This window comes from Poecilia formosa, unplaced genomic scaffold, assembly GCF_000485575.1.
Source record: "Poecilia formosa unplaced genomic scaffold, Poecilia_formosa-5.1.2 Scaffold378, whole genome shotgun sequence".
NCBI lineage: Eukaryota > Metazoa > Chordata > Actinopteri > Cyprinodontiformes > Poeciliidae > Poecilia > Poecilia formosa.
This window is the reverse complement of record NW_006800317.1, coordinates 479222-490350: the sequence shown is the minus strand read 5'-3', so window position 1 is coordinate 490350 and position 11129 is coordinate 479222. Positions and strand designations below refer to the sequence as shown.

Genomic DNA, 11129 nt, shown 5'->3' with positions numbered 1-11129 from the left:
GTGTATTTAATGTCACTCGCTGTCTCTGTCTCTTGTCGGATCCTTGTTGTACATCCTTGTTGAAGTCTGACATTTAGTTGTATGTCGTCACAGTTGAACTGTAAAGTCCTGTGTTGGCTTCAGCTCTTGAGTTTCAGTCATAAGTCAGTTGCTACCAGTGTTAGCGTTAGCTTCCGCTCACTGTGCTGCCTGCTCATTGGATTGTTGGGCTGTTTCTTTATCATTAAATCATCATCTTCATCTCTAATCTGGGCCTGCAGCATTCTTTCTCACCACAACCAGCTACAATTCATGACACTTTCTCCAATTAACGGCGTTTGTGTTGCACCAAACGAATTTCCTAGAACCATGCTAGCAGTAGCAGTGGCGGCCATCTTCAGGGAAGCTTTTTTTTAGCCACGCCAGCTCAAAACTGTGACAGATTTGTGGTTTTCGACTTTTAATCCCATAGTTCCAAGTTTTTTCCACACAGAATCCACATAATACCATCAAAAGTTAGCAACACAAATGAGCCAATGGAGATGAAAAATGTTGTCCAGACAACTGGTGATAAATTTGTACTTACCAATGAGCAACTAATACAAGCATTAGCTGATAGCTACCTGTAGCATCCACTGTAACCCTAACCCTCCACCTGTAGCAGTGGAGGCTACTGAAACTAATGCACAACTGAAACTAATCAACCACTTCGAGTCACAGAACCCCATGGAGAAGCCTCAAACATTTGCTTGACAAAAAAGTCCCACAAGAAAAAGATAACTACACAGAACATATGAGATTAAACAGTCCTGCCACAGCAACATTTAGGACCTGAGATTAATATATTTCAGGCCATCTTCCATTTTATTTGATGAATTTAAGACACTTTAAATTTCATAAACATGAATTTAACACTTTTTAGGAAATGAGGTTCAGAATCAGTGCTTGATGGTGTCATTCAGGACATGTTACTGTGGAATACTGTCTCTGCTAAAAGACAGTCATCAGACTGTCAACAAACAGTCTTCAGTCAGAGGGTCCTTCAAATTTGTTGCCAGACTGACTGCTACCAGATATTACCCATGCCAACAAAATCACCATCCATGACTCTGAAGATACTTTAGTTGGATGATTTGCAACATTTTATTTCCCTTTGGCATAAATAAAGCATTTTTTAATTGAATTAAATTGAATTTAATAGTTTTAGGCACTGTATACCGTCAGCCATTTTTGGACTATCTGCATTTTAAAAGAGGGAATTAGATTAAATATTTGCAGCAGGGACAACGCGCAACTGAAACTAATCATTTTTTACTGTGTCAGGGTATAAATTATGTAAAAATATGTGGTTTAAATCTGAAAAAAGAAGGCCTGTATGTATGCAGTTCTTCTCCAATTGGGGGAATAATAATAAAAAAAGAATAAAATGCATGTTAGTTAAAACACAAACAAGCACAGCACATTAATTATGGGTACACAGACACAGTTTCTTGAAAAGTAGGTCTTGCAAATAAAATATCATTTGTGTTTTCTCGTTCTTGCTGAGCTCCGGGTGTTGTTCTGTACACTGTGTTTTCTTTGTTCTGAGAAACTTGCTACAAATGAGGCTGAGGGTTGTTTCAGTGCGTCTGTCAGGCTGGGGAGTAGCAGAGAGCTGCAGTGTGCCTGGAGTCATGTTCAGGAGATAAACACAGGACATTAGCTTCAGGCTAGATGGGCCCCCGGGGCAACATGAACTAATCCGCTGTAATAGACCGAGCCCATTCACTCATTACGGCCGGGGCATCCAGCGGCGGTCACTTCCTCTTTCATTCAGCCAATCAGTGATGCTCACTTTGAGTTTAACAGAGTAGGAGGGGGTGAAACAGTAACCCCTATGGCAAGGATTACACATCAGTGCAGTCCTCTGGTTACACTTAAATAACTGGACCTTGACTAGAAAACTAAGAGATCTGTTGTGAAGTTTTTATCAGGGAAGAAACTTTACCTTGTTATAAGTCAGGGTCCTTCCTTTTGATTTAGGAAACATAAGTGCAAGAATTAGAAATGATTCTTTATATAATCTGATTTGGGAAAATTAAGTACAACATAAAGCCTTCTTGAAGTATTCATCGCTTTTGAAATATTGTACTTGAGTGGATTTTATCTGGAATTTCTGTGGCAAACCAAGACAAAGAGGATCATATCTGAGGACCGGAAGGAAACGGAAACAGTGAACCAAAGATTTTGTAACCACCCATGAAACAGATAAAACTTTAAAATACTTAAATCCTTTCTAAAAATGCTTATAAAACTGTCTATTTTAATAGCTGAAGCACCTTTATACTTTAATACACACAGTGGAAGTCGTCTTAGCGCTAGAGCAGAAGCTAACACAGTCTGTATCTATTGGGGGTTCCATAGGGTTAAGGAAAATGGATGGAGCTCTTGGCTTGGCTGCAAACACAAGCCAATACCGTGTCAAGTAGCAATTTCATCTGAGAGCAGCAGGAATACTTAAAAAATGACAGTGACGAACATTAAAGCACAGCTATAATATCCTAACGTAGGAACAAACTGCAATATATGCAAGGTTATTTTTTTTGTGAGTGCTGCAGTGACCGTAAATGCACAAACTGCGACTGGCAATACTTCCCCCGGAAGGAGAGCGTCTGAACATCTCCACATGCATCACGGCAGCGAGCCCAGAGCGCTCTGATAAACCTGCAACAGCCTGATTACCTGCCCACAACAAATTCCTCTATGGTCCGAGGACAGTTTCCAGATTTGTATTCATCAACACACTTTTTCCCCCTCCCAGAGTCAATCTCCCCAGTCCGCACTAATCAGAATCTTCAGAACAGCGCTGGAGACTATTAAGCAAAGACTCAGCGCAGCAGAGCTGCTCCATTTCCGAGAGCACGCCTGGTGAGGCAACGATGGAGCCATCACCTCTGCCGGCTGTTAATTCACTCCCTTTCACGCTGCCGCTACTTGTCTTCCTCTAAGTCTCTGTTTCGGTTTTTCTTCCTGTCTTTCTCTTGCTAACTTCTCCTCAGCAGTTTGCTCCTCGATTCTCTTGAACTTTCCCTGAGTCAAGTCGTTCTATGATATTTAATCTGGATTTCTCTCCCTCTCTGCTCAGAGTTTGTGGCTGTATTAATCAGGGACACATGGAGCCGCTCCAGAAGCTCTGGGCCCATTACTGAAGCAATTAATAATTGATCAAGTTACCCCAACCCACAGACACAAGATGGTGTAGCTACAGATAAACAGGGTGTATGGAGCTTTGTCAGCGCCGCAGTGCTGCCTTTTAACCCAGCAGCTGTCAGGTGTAGCGCCGACATAAATGGCAACAAAAGTGACAGTCAAGAAAGTCACAGAAAACTGTCACTTTTTTCATCACAAGAACATTCCAATGTGCAACACCAGAAAGCTTTCAGTGTCATTCAGTTTTACTTTTTGGGAAAGAAAAGCAATTCTAAAGAGTGAGATGTCAGTTCTAGTTTAAAATATCAGACTGTCTCCAGGGTTAGTCATAAGACTACTTGGTTTAGGACATTAATGTGCTTTGCTGCTCTGCAGAGGATTTTAAAAGTGAAGAAGAAAAAAAAAACAAGCTAATTTACAGATGAAACTGTTGGTTACGTATTGTAACCCCATATTCTATGAGTATAGGCGCAACCCTTTAAGGCTATCGCTAGTGGGTTTATCCCTCGTACGCAGCGCAGCACTGAAAAAAGCTTAGTCCATGCCCACCTACTGGGTGGGCCCCACCCTGGTCTGTATAAATAACGGTCAGACCGGACAAACGGCTCCCTAACAGCCTTCTTCTTCAGCTATTCAGGAACCAGTGAGGCACACAGCTTAAAGGGCTGCGCCTATACTCATAGAATCTGGGGTCACAACACGTAACCAACGTTCTATTTCGTATAGGCTTCGCCCTTTAAGGCTGTCGCTAGTGGGTTAATGGCAAAGCAGGATATAGTCTATGCCTCACTGGACCACCACCATGAAGCATCTGTTCGCATATAACAAAAAACAGTCTCAGCCTAGAGTGCGTAATTACCTCCGATACAGCAGAAGACCAGAGAGGAGAATAACATCTGGTCAGAAAGGTTGAGACAAACAGACCTGCTGCTGTGAACACGAACAACGAACGTTACAAACTATAACAGTGTAACAATGAACAGAACAGGTAACTTATTATACAGCACTATTTACAACCATGTTGTTCTCAAATGCTTTGTAAATAAACGTGATTAAAAAAAATATTCTGTCAGATCTAGATCTCTGAGGACAGAATGGGTCATAGAATGTGGACACATCACACAGGTAAAACCGAATAAATGAGCACGGAGATGACCAGAAGCTGCCGTGCAAATGTCCTCCACAGACATTCCTCCACGCAGAACTCTGACGCCCACTTTCTGCATTTTGTTACAAATGTGCGCAAACCTCCACGGATGAAATTCCTCTGGTGGAGTGAGCTCTAAGATTCTCTGGAGGATCCAATCCAGAAGAAGTGTAAAAGCCCTTGAGATGGCCTCACACAACCAGTGAGACAGACCCTGAGCAGACAGAGGACGCCCCACAGAGTTATCTCTGTAATGCATGAACAGACCCTGAGAACGACGCAGTGCAGACTTGTGCGTCACATAACAAGAGAGTGCGTGCACAGAACAGAGAAGATGAGATGCAGCTTTTCCTCAGAGTTATGTGGAGAAAGGTAAAAACCCTCCAAAGATATCTCCCTTGATCTGAACGAGCTTGTGATCCTTTTATGAGTAAAAGCAGGATTGGGACGCAGCACAGCTGAGCTGCTGTTGGCTCATATTCCGAGACAAGAGGGAACAACAGAGAGCGTATAAATCTCTCACTCTCTTTGCAGACGTAAGGGCCAACAGCAGAGCAGTTTTAAAAGACAGGAACTAAAGAAGAGCCTGATCTAAAGGCTCAAATGAAGCTTCAACCAGGAACCAGGAACAGGGTCATATCCCACGGAGGGGCACCTCTCAGAAACCGCTTCATCAGCGGGTAGTTGAAGACCGTTCTGTCACCAAAACCCTCATGTCAGGAGGAAATAGCTGCAGCATACGTTTTAATGGTGCTGAAAGCTAAATTTCTGTCCATCAGCTGATGGAGAAATGACAGCACACAGCCTAAAGAACATGAATTGGGCTTCACGGCCTCTCCTGCACATCAGCATTGAAATGCTGACCATTTTGAAGCATATAACGCTGTGGCAGAAGCGGCTTATGCGTCGTGAATGGTGCGCACAGTATCCTGAGTGAGACTGAGCCTCTCTAGATGCTCCCGTTCAGCCGCCAGACCCAAAGACGCTGGCCTATTTCTGGGTGGTTCCTGACCGCTCCCCTGGCCTGGGAGAGCGCATCCTCTCTCCATGGCATCTTCGACTTGACACCAGCTGCTGCAGACTGGGAAACCACGCTTCGTTCTTGCGCTCTGGTGCATTACTGATTACTGACAGCTGTTCCTCCCAAACTCGGTCCAGGAGACGTGGAATCAATGGAACTGGGGGAAACGCATAAAGGAGCATTTTTAGCTACGGTGTGTCAGTGAAGGCTTCCATCCCTAATGGTGGGTGCTCCTGTGGGCTCCGTGAGAACCACATCTGGCACTGCGGGTTCTCCTGCGTGGCGAACAGGTCCACTGCCGCTCTGCCGAATCTGCTCCATATTTGAGACTCGAGATGGAGACTCCAGTCCCCATGGAGAGGACAGCCCCTGGACCTGATGTCCACTCCTCTGTTCATGACGCAGGGGATGTACACCGCTCTGATCGAGAGCAGGTTTACGCGTGCCCAGCACAGCAGCTGTCTGGCGATGTTTAACAGCTGAGTGGAGCACACGCCTCCTGGCGATTTATGTAGGCTGCTGCCACTCTGTTGTCCGTGTGGATCAGAACATGCTGACCTTTCAGCAGAGGAGCAAAGTGCTGAGTCACCTTCAGCACCGAGGAGGTCCAGCGCATTTATATAAATAGCCATGTGATCTGGCCACTGTGCTCCAAACACCTGAGACAGACACGTTCCTCCCCATCCCGACAGGGATGCATCTGTGAACCCCCTCAGTCAGAATGCTGGGACTTCCCCAGTGGTTCAGATTGGCTCTCACTGAAGGAGGAACAGAGATCATACCCCTCTTCTGGCGCACAGGATCTATGTGCAGGTGAGTGAACCATCTCTGAAGGTGTCTCATGTGCAACAAACCCAGTGGAATCACTAAGTGAGCCGCTGACATTCCCAGCAGCCGCATGACTGACAGAGCGGTCACTATGCTGTGAGGCCTGACACGGCGGAGCTACGCTGACAGAGCCTCGATTCTCGGCTGTGCCAATCGGGTTCTCATCATAACTGAGTTCAGCTCCACTCCCAGATAAGATCATCTGAGTTGGAAAAACCAAACTCTTTTCCCAGTTGCTTCTGGGTCTGAATGGCGGCTTCGTCTTTGGACCGAGCCAGTAAAAGCAGGTCGTCCAGATAGAAGAGGACTCTCATCCCTGCCATGTGCAGTGGCTGCAGTGCTGTTTCCACACATTTGGAAAACGTGTGCGGGGCGAGAGAGTAACCGAACGGCAGACGGTTGTACTGATACTGGGTCCCCTGGAAGGAGAAACGCAGATACTTCCGGTGTGTCAGGATGATGGGGATGTGGAAGGAGGTGAACCAGACGTCCTGGTGAATGTTTTCCAGCACTTCTCTGTTCGTTAGCATGTGGAATGACCTCTCCACGATCGAGCTGTTGAACAGGAACAGATTGAGAAAGAATCTCACTCCTCCTGTTTTTGGGGACCAGAAAATAGCTGGAATAAAACCCCATATTTTCCTCGCCCTGGGGAATCGTGGAAATTACACCTTTCGCCACAATTTCCTGCATCTCTGACATGAGAGCGGAGTTGGTAGAAGCATCTCCAAGGTGGAGGCCTGCCTCCAAACTGCAGTGTGTAACCCCTGCTGATTAGCCAATCCATCCACCTGTCCAGGGAACATGCGTGCCGCCACTCTGAATAATGTTCTGAAAGCGGGCATGCATTCATGTGTGGTGCTGTTGTTCGCATGAACTCCAACCAAGTCAGAGCGCCTACCACCGTCCCCTGCCTCGGACATTCTCCGGGGGGGAAACTACGGGGGACCAGAAAGGGCTGGTTGTTAGCCTCCATGCCGCATGATGCGACCATGTCCATGTCAGGCCGAGTGCGAACCCGCATGCTTCCTGAAGGGTGGTCAGGGTGCTTAAGATGCCGTTTTGGTGCGGACCGCTGCTGGACAGATGACAAACAGTCGCCACTCACAAGGTGAGATGATTGCGAAGCTGCAGCCGGAATCACAGTAGGCTTTGACTGTTCACAGAACGCGCTCTTGGATTCAGACTGCCCAGAAGAGACAGACTTATCCACTGAGACAGAAAATCCTGCGTAGAAACCACGGAGGTGCAGTGCCTCCTAAACAGCTGCTAGAGGCCGCCGGCTTGCTGTGTGTGGGGAATGTGTGCGAGGAAGCTGCTGTGAGATCAGCTGATCTGACAGCTGGAACATGCAAGGATTTTGCTCTCAGCGATATGTTTGTGTTTTATTTCAAAACATTTCACATTATCACACACATTCGCCCCAGCTAGTCATTTCCTAGTTTGCCTTCTCCTGGTCCCTGTGGCTGGCCGGTCCCGGATAGTTCAGGCTGACATCCTCTGGGGAGACACTGGGTCGCTGGCTGTCGCACTGGGAAGAACTGTCGAGAGGTGGAGGAGGGTGGCGGAACAGGAAGAGGCTGGAGTCTCTGGTGTTAGCGGCAGCCACGTCGGTCCCTCCAGCGGCCAGAGGTGCAGGGGACAGTTGCGGCCCTATCAGACGGAGGACGGACTCCGAAACCTCCTGGGTCTTCTTAGACTCCGATAGGAGAGACTGGAAATTGGCACCTAACTGCGCATCAGGGGTGATGAGGCCATAATTAGCAGGTCCTTGTGGAGCTTCTTGGACATAGATGGCAAGAGGTGGAGTCAGGTGGTCCTCTGGATCAAGGTGGCCCAGGCAGCTATCCGTGAGGAACAAACCGCTGAGGTGGTGCACAGATTGAGTATAGCATCAGCCACCTTACAGAGAGAGCCCTTCAGCACCACTGGTAAGGCAGCTTCCTCCACCTTCTTGGAGATGACATATGCCAACAAAGTGGCATTATTGGTGGCAGCCGTAATCTGATAGGCACACTGGTGGGCCCGGTCAGAGAACCTGGTAATCAGCTGATCGTGCTTAGAAGGGGGCACAGGCCGCTGGACTAATCCTGACGTCCTGGCCCCAAACACGCCAGTGAGGCCCTGATCCAGAGGAGGAACAGAGGGAAAACTCCACTCCGCAAACCCCTCCAGTACATAACTGAGGCCAGATGGGGTCCGGACAGCGACTCGGGGCTGAGCCAAACCGTCCTGCCAGATCAATTGAATATGACGGGGGAGGTTGGGGGATGGGAAGCCCATTAGCGCTAGCCGCCTCCTCAATCAAGCTAGGTAGCTAGAGGAGGAGCGAGCCCACAGCTAGGAGCGAGGTTGAGTTGGACATAAGGAGCCCGGGGTTGGGTCCACTCAGCCGATTCTCGTCCACCGCGGTGCTTCCCATCTGGGAAGCAACATCCGAACCGCTGCTGCTCCTGCTGTCATCCTAGTCGTTGTCGTCCTCTCTGCAAGCGGAATCATCCGACTCCCGCTCAGCGTAGCTAGCATCCCGCTTAACGTAGCTAACATCTCCCCACGTGCAGCGACCAGACTGGGTGGGTCCGGTGCCCCGGCTAGCACTAGCCTTCAAAAAGTCTAGCCTCCGCCTCCTCGAGGTCAGCGTGCTGGGGGCACAGGCATCCCTCACAGATCCAGTGCCTGTCAAGGACATGGTGTACCCCGTCTGACAAGATGGGCGCAAACGGATGTTCGCTCTTAACACAGCGAACGGCAGAGCAGAGGCTCCCTCTTTTTCTTACGCTGAAGAAAAAGAGGGAGCCGTTTGTCCGGTCTGACCATTTATACAGACCACCCCAGAGTTTTTCAGTGCTGCGTTGCGCACAAGGGATAAACCCACTGGCGATAGCCTTAAAGGGCGAAGCATATACGAAATAGAACAGGAGTTTACATACACCAAATAAAAGACATATGGGAATGTTTTTTTTTTCCTTACTGTCTGAAGTTAATTCAAATGTAACACCTGCTGTTTTAGATCAGTTAGAATTACCAAAATTATTTGTTTTTGTTTAATGCTAGAAAACATAGCGACATTTAGCTAAAAATGAATGAGCGGAGTTTGATCCTCCCATAGTTCTAAGAGTGGTCGCTTAGAACTATCCCACCAGAGCTTTTTACCATGTGTGGTTCTGGCGGGTCATCGATTTATGAGCTTCTTGGATGTTTTCCAAACTGGAGAGCTGACGGTCACCTGTTGGCTGACATCTGAGTGTCGCGCTAAGTCTGTGAGTTAAACAATTTAATCTAGTTGAAATGTTTCCCGAAAGAGTAGAAATTAAGAAAACATTGCTGCTTCACCTTCTCCTCATCTTGACGTTTGACACCATCTGAACCTGCGATCAATGTCCTCCTCTTTCCGTGGATTACACAAGTAGGCTTTGCTTTCATGTCTTTATTAATTTGAATGCTTTGCAAAAAAACAAACAAAAAAAAAAACAATCTGATCTGTTGAACCTTTATTATTTTGACATCTGCTGATTTCAGACAAGTGACCCCTCAGCTTTTCGCCACAAAAAAAGCTAATAAACCAGCGACGTCACCAGAACCAGAAGCTCAGGAGGGATCTTAGAACTATTGGAGGATCAAACTCCCCTCATTCATTTTTAGCTTACAGAAAAAATAAATAAAAGTAAACTGACCAATAAGATTTAAGCTTTGGCGTGCCCACCCCCAAAGACTCACACTGATGTGCGTTACGTACAAGATGTTTTGACACAAAAGATCTTACGTTCTCCACAATTTTGTTAATAGTAAAAAGGTTTGAATAATAAAAAATACAATAACTATTTTTTTTTTTTATTTGAAGGAAAATCTCAAGGCACTCACTGTCATGAAGCGGTGTGGTGACGGTGAAGATGAACGCTGAGACCCAGGTAAAGTGATGATGATGAAGATTTTAATAATAAAGCTCACAGTCCAAAAACAGGCAGCACGGCAGAGAGACAGGCACACAGCCAAATACCGGTAGCAACTGAATAAACCTTCTGCTCTGCCCTCTGTATTAAAGTGTTCCGCCATGTTTAGAACTACAGAGTCTTTGTAGTCCAAACCAGCAGCTGTGCCTTCCTCTGTATTCTGTTGCTATAGCGATTAAACCTCTGTAACTGCTGTGTGTGTCAGAGACTATCTAACTTTATGAGACACCCAGTCAGTTTTAATGAAAAAAGCAGTCCGAACAACTGCTTCCCGTTCAGGATCCGTAAGGCCGATCCAAAAACCGTTTGAAGCATAGGAGAGGGCTATTTGTCGTCTCATTTAGTACCGCAATTCATATCTGTAGCTCATTCACAGTAATTGCAGTGATGAGAGAAATATGGTGTGTGCTGAGCTCAGAAATTTTTCAGAAAAGTCTGAAAATGAATGGTGGAGTGCCTGAAGGTACCCTGTCACTTGATTTTGCTCTGAAGCACCTTGACAGAAAACCGTCAGTCCTAGAGAAATTTCGAAAACATTTTACCGGAGCAGGCATGCGTATCAATGTCATGCCCGACTTTCATACCGATAGACCAATTTTTGCACCAATGAGAGCGATTTCAAAATTATTTTGGGGTCAAAAATCCACTCTTTTTCTCACTCTAAATAAGCGGCAGTTGGTGTCAGTTACACTCTAAGATTCATCGAAGATTGGCAGTTGGAAATTTTGCTCGTTTTTCGCTTTTTATGTCGCCATCGTAAATCCGATCCCCAATAAAAATAATAGCTCCAATGCCGGGATCAAGCCACACGTTTTGATACCACTTTTGTGGGTGGGCACGCAGCGGTATGAGCCGCATTAACGGTAACGGAAGAATAATAAATTATATTTATAACTAGAAAAATAGCTGTCCCTAGCGAAACAGCCGTGAGAATGCATATTTGCAGAATGACTGCAGCAGAAATGGAAGAAACTTAATGAGAAGCTTCAGAAGTAGAAGAAATTGAAATAGTTGA

General features: G+C 46.4%; 1 protein-coding gene and 1 long non-coding RNA gene across 3 annotated transcripts in view; both read right to left on the bottom strand.

Moving 5' to 3' along the window:
* Window positions 1-11129, bottom strand: part of gfra1a (gdnf family receptor alpha 1a) — a 151533-nt gene that overhangs the window by 64690 nt on the left and 75714 nt on the right. The gene's annotated exons all lie outside the window — the stretch shown is intronic.
* Window positions 10216-11129, bottom strand: part of LOC107833400 (uncharacterized) — an 18900-nt gene continuing 17986 nt past the window's right edge. The window contains exon 3 of the long non-coding RNA XR_001659147.1: window positions 10216-11086. This is a non-coding gene — a long non-coding RNA (uncharacterized LOC107833400). The remainder of the gene's footprint in view (window positions 11087-11129) is intronic.